This window comes from Mesoplodon densirostris, chromosome 6, assembly GCF_025265405.1.
Source record: "Mesoplodon densirostris isolate mMesDen1 chromosome 6, mMesDen1 primary haplotype, whole genome shotgun sequence".
In the NCBI taxonomy this organism is placed as follows: domain Eukaryota; kingdom Metazoa; phylum Chordata; class Mammalia; order Artiodactyla; family Ziphiidae; genus Mesoplodon; species Mesoplodon densirostris.
The window spans coordinates 121549956-121563731 of NC_082666.1; the positions used below are offsets into that span (position 1 = coordinate 121549956).

The 13776-nt window shown below is 38.5% G+C and overlaps 1 pseudogene; it reads left to right on the forward strand.

Moving 5' to 3' along the window:
* Positions 1 to 10822: 10822 nt before the first annotated feature.
* LOC132491705 (tyrosine--tRNA ligase, mitochondrial-like) lies at positions 10823 to 11563 on the forward strand (annotated as a pseudogene).
* The last annotated feature ends 2213 nt before the right edge of the window (positions 11564 to 13776 follow it).

Consider the following 13776-nt stretch of genomic DNA (forward strand, 5'->3'; position numbering starts at 1 on the left):
CTGAGTAGTACTTGTAAAAGTGCTTAGTCATCTGTTAAGGGTAGTCCTAGCTGTTATTATATGTTCCGGTTTTGCTCACACGCATGGCATCTACTATCCTAATATCTGTCGTTTTGCCACTCCAAAGGGTAATAAAATCTAAATATAAGTGAAATATCATTTTATCTCAAACTTTAGACAAAATTCCCAAATGATTTACCTTTTATAGAATTTTATCCAGATTAATGGGTAATTGTTCTTCATGGAAAGACACTGAATGAAAAAATAAGCTTTCTAATTGTTTAGTTATAATTTAAAATAAGTCGTTTGAGTTGGTAGGGTCCTTCTCCAGGGTCCTAGGACTGTGTCTGTTTCATGTTATTTTGCTGAGTGCTATTGGAGTTTACTATTTTCTGACGAGGGTGTTAGGGTATTTCATATGGAGAAAGTTAATGAGCATATATGTGAAAGTGTTCCTTGACGCTGGCACAAGAAAACTGTGGGGACCAGAAACACTACTGGTGTTCCCCTGCTCATCCCTTTCCTACTTATCACACCATCAACATAAAGGTCCTTCGACAGACACCTGACAAAAACTAGTAAGGAAAGAACGAGCAACATTACACCATTGTTCCCTGAAGAAAGGTAGTCTCCAGATCAATGAATCGCTGTTTCTATAAGCAATCACAAGCACAGAAAATGTTACCTTGTAGTGTCAAAGACATCCTTAAAATTATATTAAACAAGATGCAATCTCTGCACATTTAGCTACAATACTAATATTGAAATAGAGATGATTTGGATGTTGACTGTAGATTTTTGCTATGACATTTTAAGCACAGAGATTTTTAGAAAATATTTAATATTCCAAATTGCACCCTGCATTTATGAAATCCCTCCAGGTTGTGAAGACTGAATTTTAGACCTCCCATTAGAATACAGAGTACCCAAAACAAAAAAAAATCAAGACAGCACATAAGAGTTTCATATATTTTTTCCTGAATATCAACAGAATGGGAACTGCATAGAAAATTCTGCACCTACAGTTCCTCAGTCATGGACTTGAAAATATACTGACAAAGTTCATCTTTACTGTGACATCTTAATGTACCTTACCCATATTCAGATAGCCCGAGCAACCAGAAAATTAACTCTGTATTTCCATATCACACTCACCCTCACTTCCTCTTCTCACCTCCTGCTTGAGAACTGTCTCTTTCCCCAAGTATCTTAAACAAGTCTTTGATTTTGTTTTTATAAAGAAAAAGGTAGTGAGAATAGGATTCATCTTACATAAGGAGTTAATATAAGATTCAGGATTTCTTCAACCACTGATTAGTAATGGGATCTTATAAAATGTCAAAGGGCATTTATTCTATGAAAATAAGGGTAACAGTAAGAAACAGTACAATTTGGTGAAAGCGTGTACACTCATTATAATTAAAATTTTTCATTTGATAAAAGGCCTTGATAGAGGTGACAATATTCTCATGAACACCAATGTCTAGAAGCATTTGACATGCCATAATGAATCACTGTGGTCAGTGAGATAAAGAGGAGAAACTTACCCCGAAAAACAAGATGAGAGGAAAGAGAATCAAATTTTACTTGCATATTTGAGGCTAATTGAGGGATATCAACAAGAACAGAGTTGGAGCTCAGACGAGAAGGTTGACGTCTTCATAAAGATTGAACTATCCAAATGTCACTTCTAGAAACCCAGTGACAGAGTTACCTGGTTAATTTAGTGTTATTATACTTAAACCCATAGATAGATAAACAATAGATAGATGATAGGTAGATAGAGATATTGACATACAAATGAAGTAAAAACAGCACTCAACTATAAAGCATCGTATAGTTTGTTAGTTCCATTTTAGGTCAATGACTATGAATGACTGCACAGTGGATAATAAAATTTATTTCCTGGTGGGGTGAATTTTGTGAAATTGTTATGGTTACTGATGGTTGCATGCCTCTCCTTTCATCTTGCTACCTTCAAGGACAGCCAACCTTATCAAGGAGGAGTAGTAAAAGTGGAAATTTACTTTTATTACTATCAACTAATATTTACAGAGAGCCTACTAGTACATGCCATCTTGTGCATTGTTTCATTTATCTTCACAACGCCCTTGTGAGGCAGGGACTATTATCTCTTTCCTCTGCCTTATGAATGAGTAAACAGCTCGGACGTGGTAAATAATTCACTCCAAAGAAAGCATTAGAACTTCAATATGAACTAAAAGCTAACTACTAAACCTTATGTGTCTCTTCAGCAGCCCTTACTGACCATTTTTTATTCACTTAACTGGCATTTATTAAATTAGGTATTGTAGAGAAAGTGACATAGTCCTAGTTAATTACACAGACTTTAGAGTCAGAGAAGGCTAAAATTCCAGCTTTGTCATTTACAAGCTGTTTAGCCTTGAGGAAGTTACTTATCTTCTCTAAGCATTAACTACCTCATCTATAAAATGAGCATTAAAAAGATGCCTAATTCAGAGGACTGTTGATAATTAAAGAAAATACTGCAGACAAAATACTTAGTTCAGTGCCCAGGTCATAGTAAATATTCAGGAAATGGCAACTTCTCTAATTGTGATAAATATGCCATGGCCTCTGCCCTCAAGGACCATAGATTTAAAGAGGGAAGGTTAGATGTGTATCAAATGACTGTAATAAATAATTGAAAAAGGCATTGTGAGAGTTGAGAGTAAAGAGTCATAAATTCAGTCTAGTGAGATCATGGGTATCATTGTGAAGGAGGACACTTGCTAATAAAGCGCCTTGAGGAATTGGCTTCTGTAGATTCAGTGACAGGGCACCCCAAGGAGAGGCATGAGCAAAGCTGGAGCAGGAAAATACTACGCTTGGTTGATAAACAAAGAGAACTGAGATTGACTCAAACATAAGCTCTATGCAGGAATGCAGTGGAGACCAGACTATATATTAGAGGCTTGAATGTACACCTAAGGAATTGTTTCTTTACTTAAAGGATAATAAAGAACCTTTGAAGATTTTTAAGAGAAGAGTCATAGGAATGAGATTGAACTATTAAGATGTAAATGTAAAATGTTGGGAAAAAGGAAAAGGAAAAATACAACAATTATGTGGGCCAATTAAAGAGAATGTATGGAAGTCAAATTGAGCAATAAGGGTGCTTGAGCAAAGCAGAGCAGTGGGAGGGTAATGCAGAGAAAGGGACTATCTCTGAGGGTGATAGACACATAAAATAGACAGGAGTTGGCAAATATTAGGCAAAAGAGACAAGGAAGAAGAAAGAATAAAAGATGACTGAAATTTCAAGTCTGAGTTGTGAGGACAGTAGAGGAATTTTCAAAAGACAGCAATCAGAAACAAAGACCAGCTTTGCAGAGCACATGATGAGCTCTCTTGACACACTGCATTTGAAACCAGACGGCTATGTAGACGGTGCTAAAAGAACAATCGGAACCGTGTGACTGCAACTTAGTAAAGACTAAATCATGGGGTAACTGACTTGAATCATCACAAGGCAGAGAAGTGAAGTATCCTTTGCTGAATGAAAACGCTGAGGTAGAAAGAGAGAAGAACCAGGAACAAAATTGCTTGCAGGAAGGGGAAAAGAGTCACAGAAAAGACAGGGAGAAAAACCAGAATGTTAAAGCATCACAAACCCACATAAGAAGTTAAAAGGAAAATGGAAGGTCATCGCAGCAAAATGGTACAGAGTAATCAATGATAAAAATTAGTAAGACCAATATTAACACTGAAAATAAGAATTCATTGGTACATTCACTTTGCAAATACTTTCACAGTTTCTCATGATATTAAACACAGGGATACTATATGAACCAGCAATTCTACCCCTAGGTATCTACCCAGAGAGAAATGAAGACATATGTCCACACAAAGACTTGCACACAAATGTTCTTAGTAGCATTATTCATGATAGGCAAAAATGGAACAACCCAAATGTGTCCATCAACTTATTAATGGATAAACAAAATACGGTTTATCCATACAATGCAATATTATTTGGCAATAAAAAGGAATAAAACACAGGACTAGCTAAAACAAGGATGAACCTTGAAAACATTATGATAAATGAAAGAAGTTAGTCATGAAAGACTACATACTACATTATTCCATTTATATGAAATGTCCAGTATAGGCAAATCCATAGAAATAGAAAGTAGATTAATATTTGCCTAGGGATAGTGGAGATTGAGCAGAATGGGGAGGGACTGCTAATGGGTATAAGGTTTTTTTCCAGGGTTATAAAAATATTCTAAGGTTATATCTTGATGACTGGACAACTATGTAGATATACTTAAACCACTGAATTGTACACTTACGTTGGCTGAATTTTATAGTGTATAAATCAAATCCCAATAAGTCTGTTTTAAAAGGAAGAAGAATCCACTGGTTAAGTTTAAAAAAAGCTATTTTTGCAAAATGATAGAATTCAAAGGCATAAAAGCTTCTGATATGAATCACATTTATGAAGTTTATCAGTGAGGTATGGCCATAAGGTAAATCAAATGAAATCTTAAATCTGACTCTAAGGTGATTCTGAGTGTCTCTGCAAATGAAATTCTGGGAATCCATTAATGTTCTCCCTGGAGGAGAGTAAAAAGGAAAGGTGCGGGTGTGACTGCAATTGCTGAGACCTGATTTCAACTTATTTACACGACTTCAAGATAATAACCCATAGATTTTGGGGAAAAGGCTAAGACTTAGTTATGACAACTCAAGTCGCTGAGAACATCTTTCATCCCCAATAGACCCTTCATCAGACATCAACGGGTCCATAGTAAAGCCACTGAGAGGACAGCTGGCACAGTCTTTCTGTGGTGGTAACATCAAGGGCATCAACCAAAGGTTATATGTGCGGGATGCTGGAATATTATCGGATGTTATACAACTGATCAGCACCCTGGGGCATTTGGCTGGGTCTCGTGGTCTCAGCACTAAAAGTATTCAGTTATCACAAGACAGAAATGAATATGCCTGAGTACAAAAGGAATATTAATACCAATTGAATAACCTATGTATTCATATTAATGACTCAAAATTTTCAGGAAAATATTAAGATTAAACAAAATGTGACATTGTAATAAATGTATATACTCGAAGCAATAAAAATCCTAAATATTAACAAAATGCCTCAAAGAAATAGTATAGGCTCTACTAGAGAAATAATTTCTCTTTCAAATACCATGTTTTCAGTTCTTAAAATATGGATGAGTGAATAAAAGGAGTAAATGATAAGTATTCTTATGTGTGAATAAATTAATAGATAACGCATTCTTATTAAACTCCCTGACTCCAAACCACTTGGACTTATTAAAGAAACAAGTGTTTTAGGCTATTGTCTGCTTCAACACTGAATAGTGACCCAACCGATTAATGCTTGTGGAAAACCTACCCTTAAGTAGTTTTTATAAAATGAATTAGTGCTTCTGAAATTATAGAACATGTACTTCAGCATCTCAGAAAACTTTTGATGGCTAATCAATGGTTAAATACCATTCTATTTCCAATCCTCGGAGCTATCTCATTAATATAATGAAACTGAGACACCACAGCTTCAGGGCCTACCTTCCCTGTGATTCTAAGATTAATGTGCAGAGCAGAGCCCTTCAGAACAAGAAGCACAGAGCAGGAACGTACTGCAATTTATCAGCTCAATGGATTGATAATGAATTCAATTCAACAATTTTTTGAATGCCTACTATGTGCCAGACACAGGATTGTTCTAAAGGATATAGAGAAATGTAAATCATAAATACTCTATTCAATATAGTGAGTGGGTTAGATTTAAAAGATAAATTTAACTTTGAGTAATATAAATACTAAAAGAGGACTAAAATAAAATGTACATGTTTGAAAAATCAGGGAAGCTTTCAATCAGAAAATTATCTTTGACAGAAGATTAGAATAATACCATCTTTTAAGTATTTGTGTGACAAGCATATCACATCTATTTTCTCATTTAACCCTAGAAATAACACTCTAAGGTAGGTATGAAAATCTCCATTTTACAAATGAGAAAACCGAAGTTCCAAGACATTACTGAATTTCTCAAGTTCACGCGTGGTCAATAAATAGAATCTGAGTTCACCCCCAAATCTATCTAGTTCCCAAGGTTTAACCAGGTCGGTATAATGGCTTTAAAAACACAGAAAATTGAAACAAACAGAACTGTTGTCAAATTTCCTCAGACGTGGAGGATTAAAGTGCAAAGGTATATGAACCAAAGACCACAGGGATGTTGGTCGACTGTCAGTAATCCACACAAGCACAGTAGCAGAGAATATTAGAGTGCTCAAGGACGAAAGAGAGCTTTGAATGCCACTTTGGACCTTTTCGGTGAAAAATGCAAAACCACTGAAGACTTTTAAAAAGGGAGTAAAATCACCAGAACTCTTATTCTAAAAGATTGTCCAGATAACAGACTATAGAAAAGATTATATACTGAACAATAATATCCATAAAGAACACCCACTCCCCAATTAAAATTATTAGTGGTAATTAGAAGCAGATTGTTTATTGAAAATGTTGACTATGGGTAAAAAGAGGAAGTTTGGAAAGCATTTGATGTGAATGAGCATTTTATCGAGTGAAACTCTGAGAAATAAGAAGGTGTAAAGAAATATTTATAAAATTCTGCCAGACTCACCGTTTTGTGGTGCTTATCCATACTGGACTCAGAAGAGCCAATAATTTCTCTGTCCACAAAGATATTTTTCTCTCCAAGTGATGCTGTTTTCTTGAAGGACACAAACATTTTCTTTGAATATCTTCAATGGACACTTTATAATATATTCATTGCAGATTTTAGATCTATTAAGCATATTTTTCTCATTTCATCTTCAGATCATTGTTCATAATCCATTATTTGTTGAAAACTTCCCAAACTAGGGATTGTGTTGAGTCCTGGGTACAGAAAGAAAAATAACAAAGGTTATACAGCATACCAAGGGACATGGACCTGTAAACAAAGCACGACAATATGTTGTATTATGAGTGTATAATAGACACATATAAAAATCACTATATATCTCCATCAGGATCTCACTATAACCATTTCAAATATTTATAACAGAGAAAATGTAAGTAGCTCAGAAGAGGCAGGATCTGAGCAGCTAAAGAGTGAACAATAAGATAACCTAGAGATTTTCCAAAGCAGACAGCCTCGACCAATCACAGATGGGAGAAACAAGGAGAGGAAGTGATTGTAGTGGGTTGAATGGTAGCCCTCCCCCAAAATATGTCCACATCCTAATACCTGGAGCCAGTGAATATTATCTTATTTGGAAAAAAAGGTCTTTGCAGATGTAATTAAAGATCCTGAGATGAGATTATCTTGAACTAATCAGGTGGACCCTAAATCCAAAAACATTTTCTTCCAAGAGACAACAGTAGAAGATGCAGAAAGAGAAGAGAAGACGACCACGTAAAGACAGAGGCATAGATTGGAGTCATGTTGCCATAAGCCAAGGAGCACCTGGAACCACCAGAAGCTGGAAGAGACAAGGAAGAATTCTCTTCAAGAACTGTTGGAAGGAGCTTATCCCTACTGAAACCTTAATTTCAGACCTCTGGCCACCAGAACTGGGAGAGAATAAACTTCTATTGTTGGGAATCACCAAATTTGTAGTAATGTGTTACAGCAGCCCCAGGAAACTCATACCATGTTGTTACCAGAGCTAGGGTTCCCCACTTGGAGCTGGAACAGAAGCAAGCATGTCCAGAGGGAGGAATGTCAGAAGGACCATACTCACTACTAGAAAAGTCACTCCACGAAGGGAGGGAAGGGAAGAGCCCATCCCCCATCTCCTGCCAGTGATGCCAGCCATAAGCTTCAGCTGCTACAGGAGCTTGCAGAATGCAGCCTGGAAAAGCTAGTCCCCCACCACGCAGAGCAGAACCAGCAAAAGGACAAAGAATATTTCTACGAGCCTCAGTGTCAGCTCCCATAGCATGCTATGGGAGCACAATGGATAAGTAAAGCTTGCTATATCAAGACATTTTCAGAGAAGGTGAAGTTTAAGCTTAATCAAGATGAATGATTAGAAATTCATCAGGCAGTGGAGGAAAGGTATTGAATGGGAAGAAAAAACATGCGCACAATGAAGTTCAGAACCCTAGGCAGTCTTCCTGTCCTCCACTTTTGTCCTTCTGGTCCCCCATGTGGAAAACAAATATGGACTGGGTCTAATTGTTAGGGGCAGGCCACGTAATTAGTCTAGGGTCTAATCTGAAGACTGAGCCGTTTTAGTTTCAGGACAGAGAGAGAACAGGAAATCCCACTGGGGAATCCAAGCTCGAGTCATACACTCCCAATCAGTTTTAACAGAGAGGGCTGGGTTAAGTCCTGTGGCAAGGCTGTGTTAGGTAATAGCTGATCCACAGTAGAACAGTATTTTGATTCCTATTTGGTTTTCCACCTTGTGTATATATCTTAAACATTGTGTATAGGGAACCCCAGTGGAGCTGAAGTGAGGAGTAAGATTTTCAATCCTCTGCCCTATTCCCCAAAAGCGAGGTTAGTTTTTAGTTCATTTGATCCATTCAAATGTAAATGTTCATTACTCAGTTGACGTACCTTTCTAAAATTTAAAGTAAGTATGGGCGTGAGATAGAGGTTTGGAAATATTCAGATAGGAATTTAAAACAAGGCATTGGATGATACCATCTAGGTAGAAGGTAGATGAGGGCTTAGGGCAGGGCTCTAGGGAACCTCCCAGTGAGAGGCATATTGCTGTTGCTCTTGAGATATTCTACCACTATTTATCGGACACCTGCAACTATGTGGGCCCTCTCCCCTTACCTCAGGCCTGAGCCAAAGTTATTAATAGAAGCTTAATTTTAAACCATTAGATAACCCTTTACTGCAGTATCTATTCTACAGGGTACTGGAAGGGATTGGTCAGAAAATGACACTGCACAGCCATCGCAGCTCGGTAACCTTTTTTTTAGTCACCAATTCTACCTGGATTTCAACAAGAGAGATGAAGAAAAAGGTGCAATTATCTCCCTTGATTTACACTTCCTGAAAATATAACTCAATCTTTAAAGCCTGCACTCTTTTATTTCTTGCTTATTTGATCCTTTAAATCCTGTTCAAACGAACATATAGTGATATTTTCTTATTTTAGCTCTCTTCTGAAGCGACCTTGAAAGGCTAAAGAAGATCTTACAACACTTTCTTTTCTTGGGGTCTTGGTAAAAGAGGATGAAAATGCTGACTTGTCAGCTAAACAGCATCGGATGGTTACAAATGAATGCAGCCCTTCTCAGGGGACAAGACTGTATCCAGGCAGAGGCTGGCAGCCCTACAGCACAGCACATAAATGAGTGATGCACTGCAGATGAAATGGGAATCAACCTGTTTTCTGGGCAGCAAGCCCGTTCAAGGAAGAAAGTGTGTTCTTTCCTGGAAGCGCACCATCCTCCTTGTCTGCATTCCCCAAATGCCTTTCATTTCTTCAAGAAAATATCAAATAAAGGACTGGCCTCAACGAAGAAGCCACTGTCCTACAGCAGGGGACTTTGACCTCTCCAAGCAGTTATCAAACTGCATTTTCTGAAGACAGAATCAGCTCCAATGATTTAGACATATTGGGAATGTTTGTTTCTTTACTGATTCATTTCAAAAGATGTTTATAAAACATCCCAAGTAAATCTGACTGAGAACATTTATGTCTATTTTCTAGCATTTGGAATGTTGATGGTAGCTTTAAAATCTGTAATTTTGTAATAATGAAGATCTTAAAGACAAAAAAGGTTTTAGAGCACTTTGAGTCTAGTGACGTAATCTATCCCTACCAGGAAATTTCCTTTACAGCATTCCAGGAGGTTATTTTCCTTTGCAGTGTTCCTGGAAAATTCTGCTTTGTCCAGGGACACCAAGCCTACCCACTGTAAGAGAGCTCATCTCTTTGATTCAAAGTTCTAACTAACAGAGTTCCCCCTGATAGGAAGCCAACATGTACATTACCTATCTTCCCCCATCCTGCCACTCTATGAAACCTACCTGCTCTTCCACAGGAGAGTTTTCACATATTTCAAGGCTGCTTCTGATTGGCTGCCACCAAAATAGTGGCGCCCATGTTGCGGTCCTTTTCCTCACGCAGGTGGTCTAGAGCCCCAGGCCCTTCAGGAGTCTTGCCTCTGGGGCTGCGTGAGGCTCACTCCGGCGCTCAGGGGTGGCTGGCGGTGCAGGAGTCCGGGGGTCTGTTCAAGAAGTTCTCCCCCGGGCTTCCCCGGTGGCGCAGTGGTTGAGAGTCCGCCTGCCGATGCAGGGGACTCGGGTCCGTGCCCCGGTCCGGGAAGACGCCACATGCCGCGGAGCGGCTGGGCCCGTGAGCCATGGCCGCTGAGCCTGCGCGTCCGGAGCCTGTGCTCCGCAACGGGAGAGGCCACAACAGTGAGAGGCCCGCGTACCGCAAAAGAAAAAAAAAAAAAGTTCTCCCCCAAAAGGGGTATGAAGATAGAATTGCCAGAGCTCTTCCACTGTGGCAAGGCAGGAAGCTTTCTCCCGACCATCTACTGTGGCCTCAACCCACGGCCGACTTGTTGCCTCTTGCGGGCCATCTGCCGGCGCAGCTGCGCCCCTTTACCTTCAAAGCGATTGCGCAGGTGGGAGGGGCCATTGTGCCTGCGCAGAGGGCTCCAGCAGCTGATCAGCATTTCTTTGCTGATGGGCCGACCTGCGGCTTCACAGCGCAGTACTCTATGCCCTTCCGAGCAGCAGTGGGCGGACGCTTGCGCATGAGCATCCAGACTCGTCGGCACTAAAGCCCTGAGATCATGAGGTCGAACGAGTTTTTCTTAAACTGAATGCTCCACGCCTATGAACGAGTTCTTCTTATACGGAATGCTCCAGGCCTATGACTTCTACTACCTGTTCCAGCGTTATGGCTGTTGATCCGGCTGGGTGGATCTGATGAGCTAAGCAATCTCATGTCCGGGTATGATTTCATCCACAAGATGACTGGAGAAGACGTATTTGGAATCACTGTTCCCCTAATTACAAGTGGATCAAAACCATGAAAGTCATCTGAAAGTGCTGTTTGGCTACACAGAGTTAAGATACCTCCTTTGAATTGTATCAGTTGTCAGGCAGCAAGATGATTCAATAGAAACGTACCAAAAGCCCTTCACTTTTCCACCCCTTCCAGAGATTAATGACATAATGCAGCATCATGTCACAGAGCCAGAAAATCGGCGTCCTCAGAAACGACTTGCTGCAGAAGTAACAAAGTTTGTTCGTGGACCAGAAGGGCTGGATTCTGTGAAAAAGTATACACAAGCCCTTTGCCATAGTAGCATAAATGCACTGGAGGTTACGTCTGATCAAGAGTTGTTTAAAGAAACTTCATTTTCTGAAGTAGTTCTTAACCTTGCAACAAGTGTCCTAAATATAAGCTGCAAAACAAATACCATTCTGCATGGTCCACGAGGTGGAGTTGGTATTAATCACAGACAAGCAACCTGAGAGTGCTAGTTGTTGGGCCACATATACTTGAGAATGGACTTTCATTCTTAATAATGGAAAAGGAATTTCTACACTATAAACCGGCTTCAGCTATGATGAGAAACCCTGGTGGTTCAAACAAACATCCATCATTCATTCTCAAGATATAAGAAGGAACTTATACGTTCGCTTATGCTAATCAGAACAACAAAGAATGGAGTATACTCTAGGCTTCACACTGTAAGTAATTTCATTATTTATGTAAGCTGGTTTATACATAAGGTGTTTGTGTGATGATGAAATATTTTATTTCCTGATCTGCAAACACCAACAACCATGATTTCCTGGGTTAATCTTTTTTAAAAATTATACTTTATGAAAAAATTAAATTATGTCTTTTCTATCCTAAAAAAAAAACAATGCTTCTCATTTTACAGAAGCACAGCATCCATACTTGCACATGTATTATGAAGGATATGCCTGCAGTGAAACTGACCAGTACAGCACCCTCACTACAATACTGCACTTGTGCAATAAATGTTAGCATCTCCTTGATAATAACCTCTGAAATTTGAGTAGCACTTGATAATTTCAAGGGACTTTTTGACGTACTCTCTTAATTAAATAACTCCACAAAGTGAGGAGGAGGGTGTTATGATCTTCATTTCTCAGTTGAGGATATCTGTTCATTCCACAAATATGTATTACATGTGTGACATGTGCCATACACTGTTCTAAGCGTTCAGATTGACACTGAGAAAGCAAGACATCTATTCAAGCTCATGCAGCTTCTAAGGGGGAGATTCAGGACCTTACATGCAGATCTTCATATCAAATCTCATGGTCTTTCTATCACATAAGTTATCATATCTCTTCAGAGGTGGCAGAAGAGAGGGCTCCATGGTCCTGGGCAGTGAGGGTTTAGTGACAAACAACTCTATTTATTGGTACAAAAGCATCCAGTCGGCTTTTTAGTAGCCCACTCTTAAATAAGAATTTACAGTCAACAATTACCACATATTTGAGGAAAATTGTATTATAAAAGACAGAAATCACATAAAGTAACAGGAAAGAAAGAGAGCTAGTACAGGAAGAAAAAAAGTTTTTAAACCTATATTAATACCTTCCAAGAGATAAAAGATATTACATCCATGAAGCAAAAACAGGATGCTTCAAAAAAAAACATTAAGAGAACAGCCAGAAAGAGATGTTAAGAATTAAAAATGAGGAAAAAACCCCATAAATTTGAAGAAAGCTCCCAGAATGTAGAACCAAAATATAAAGAGTTAGAAAATGGAGAGAAAAGATAAGAAAATTGGACAACTTTTCCAGAATGTCCAACATACACACATAGGAGTCACAGAAAAAGTGGACAGAGAAAATAGAAGGTAAGAAATTATCCACAAGATAACTGGAGAAAGTTTCTCAGACTTGTAGGATGTGAGTTTCCAGATTGGAAGAGCCCTTTTCGTGCTCAGCACGATAGATGAAAATAGACCTACACTAGAACCCCTGAAAAATTTCAGAAGGCTGGAGATTAAGAAAAGATTCTAAAACTTCCAGAAAGAAAACTGGTTTCTTGCAAAGGATCAAGAATCAGATAGTGTCAGATTACCCAGTAGCAACAATAGAAGTCAGAGGACCATGGAACAATGCTTTCAAAAAGAAATTACTTTCAACCTAGAATTTTAGTCAACCAACTTTCAATGGAATAAAAGGGGAGAAAAAAAGACACTCTCAGATACTTTTTAAAAAAGGTACAAAATCTGCAAAGTAGGGTGTTCAACACAGCAGCTGTGTGTGTCACTCCACATTGGAGCATGTCAAAAAAAACTCTGGGATATTTATTTTTTAAAAAGATATTTTAAAATACCTAATGAATCTGAACATATTGGGAGATTTACATCACTGAGAGAGAATTTGGGTATAACTTAATGATAGGTGCATACAAACTAAATCAAACGGTGAAAAGACAATTATTAACTCCAGGAAGAACAAAAATATATCAATGAGAAACAGAAAGAAACTATGGTATATATACAGGGCTCAGCTATAACGTATGTTTTACAATGTGAAGATAAAATGTTTATGTCACCCAGTGGTTCCCAGAGTGTGGTCCCTCGGCTGGTCCAACAACATCATGACATCACCTAGAAATCTGTTTGGAATGCAAATTCTCTGGATCCTCCCTTACTGAATCAGAGGGGAGTAGGACCCACGAATCTGTATTTACACAAGCTATCAAAGTGATTCTAAGGCACTCTAAAGTTTGAGAAGCGTTGATCTGACCAAAGTTATAAAATCTAAACTAGAGAGAGTGACAGGCTTTT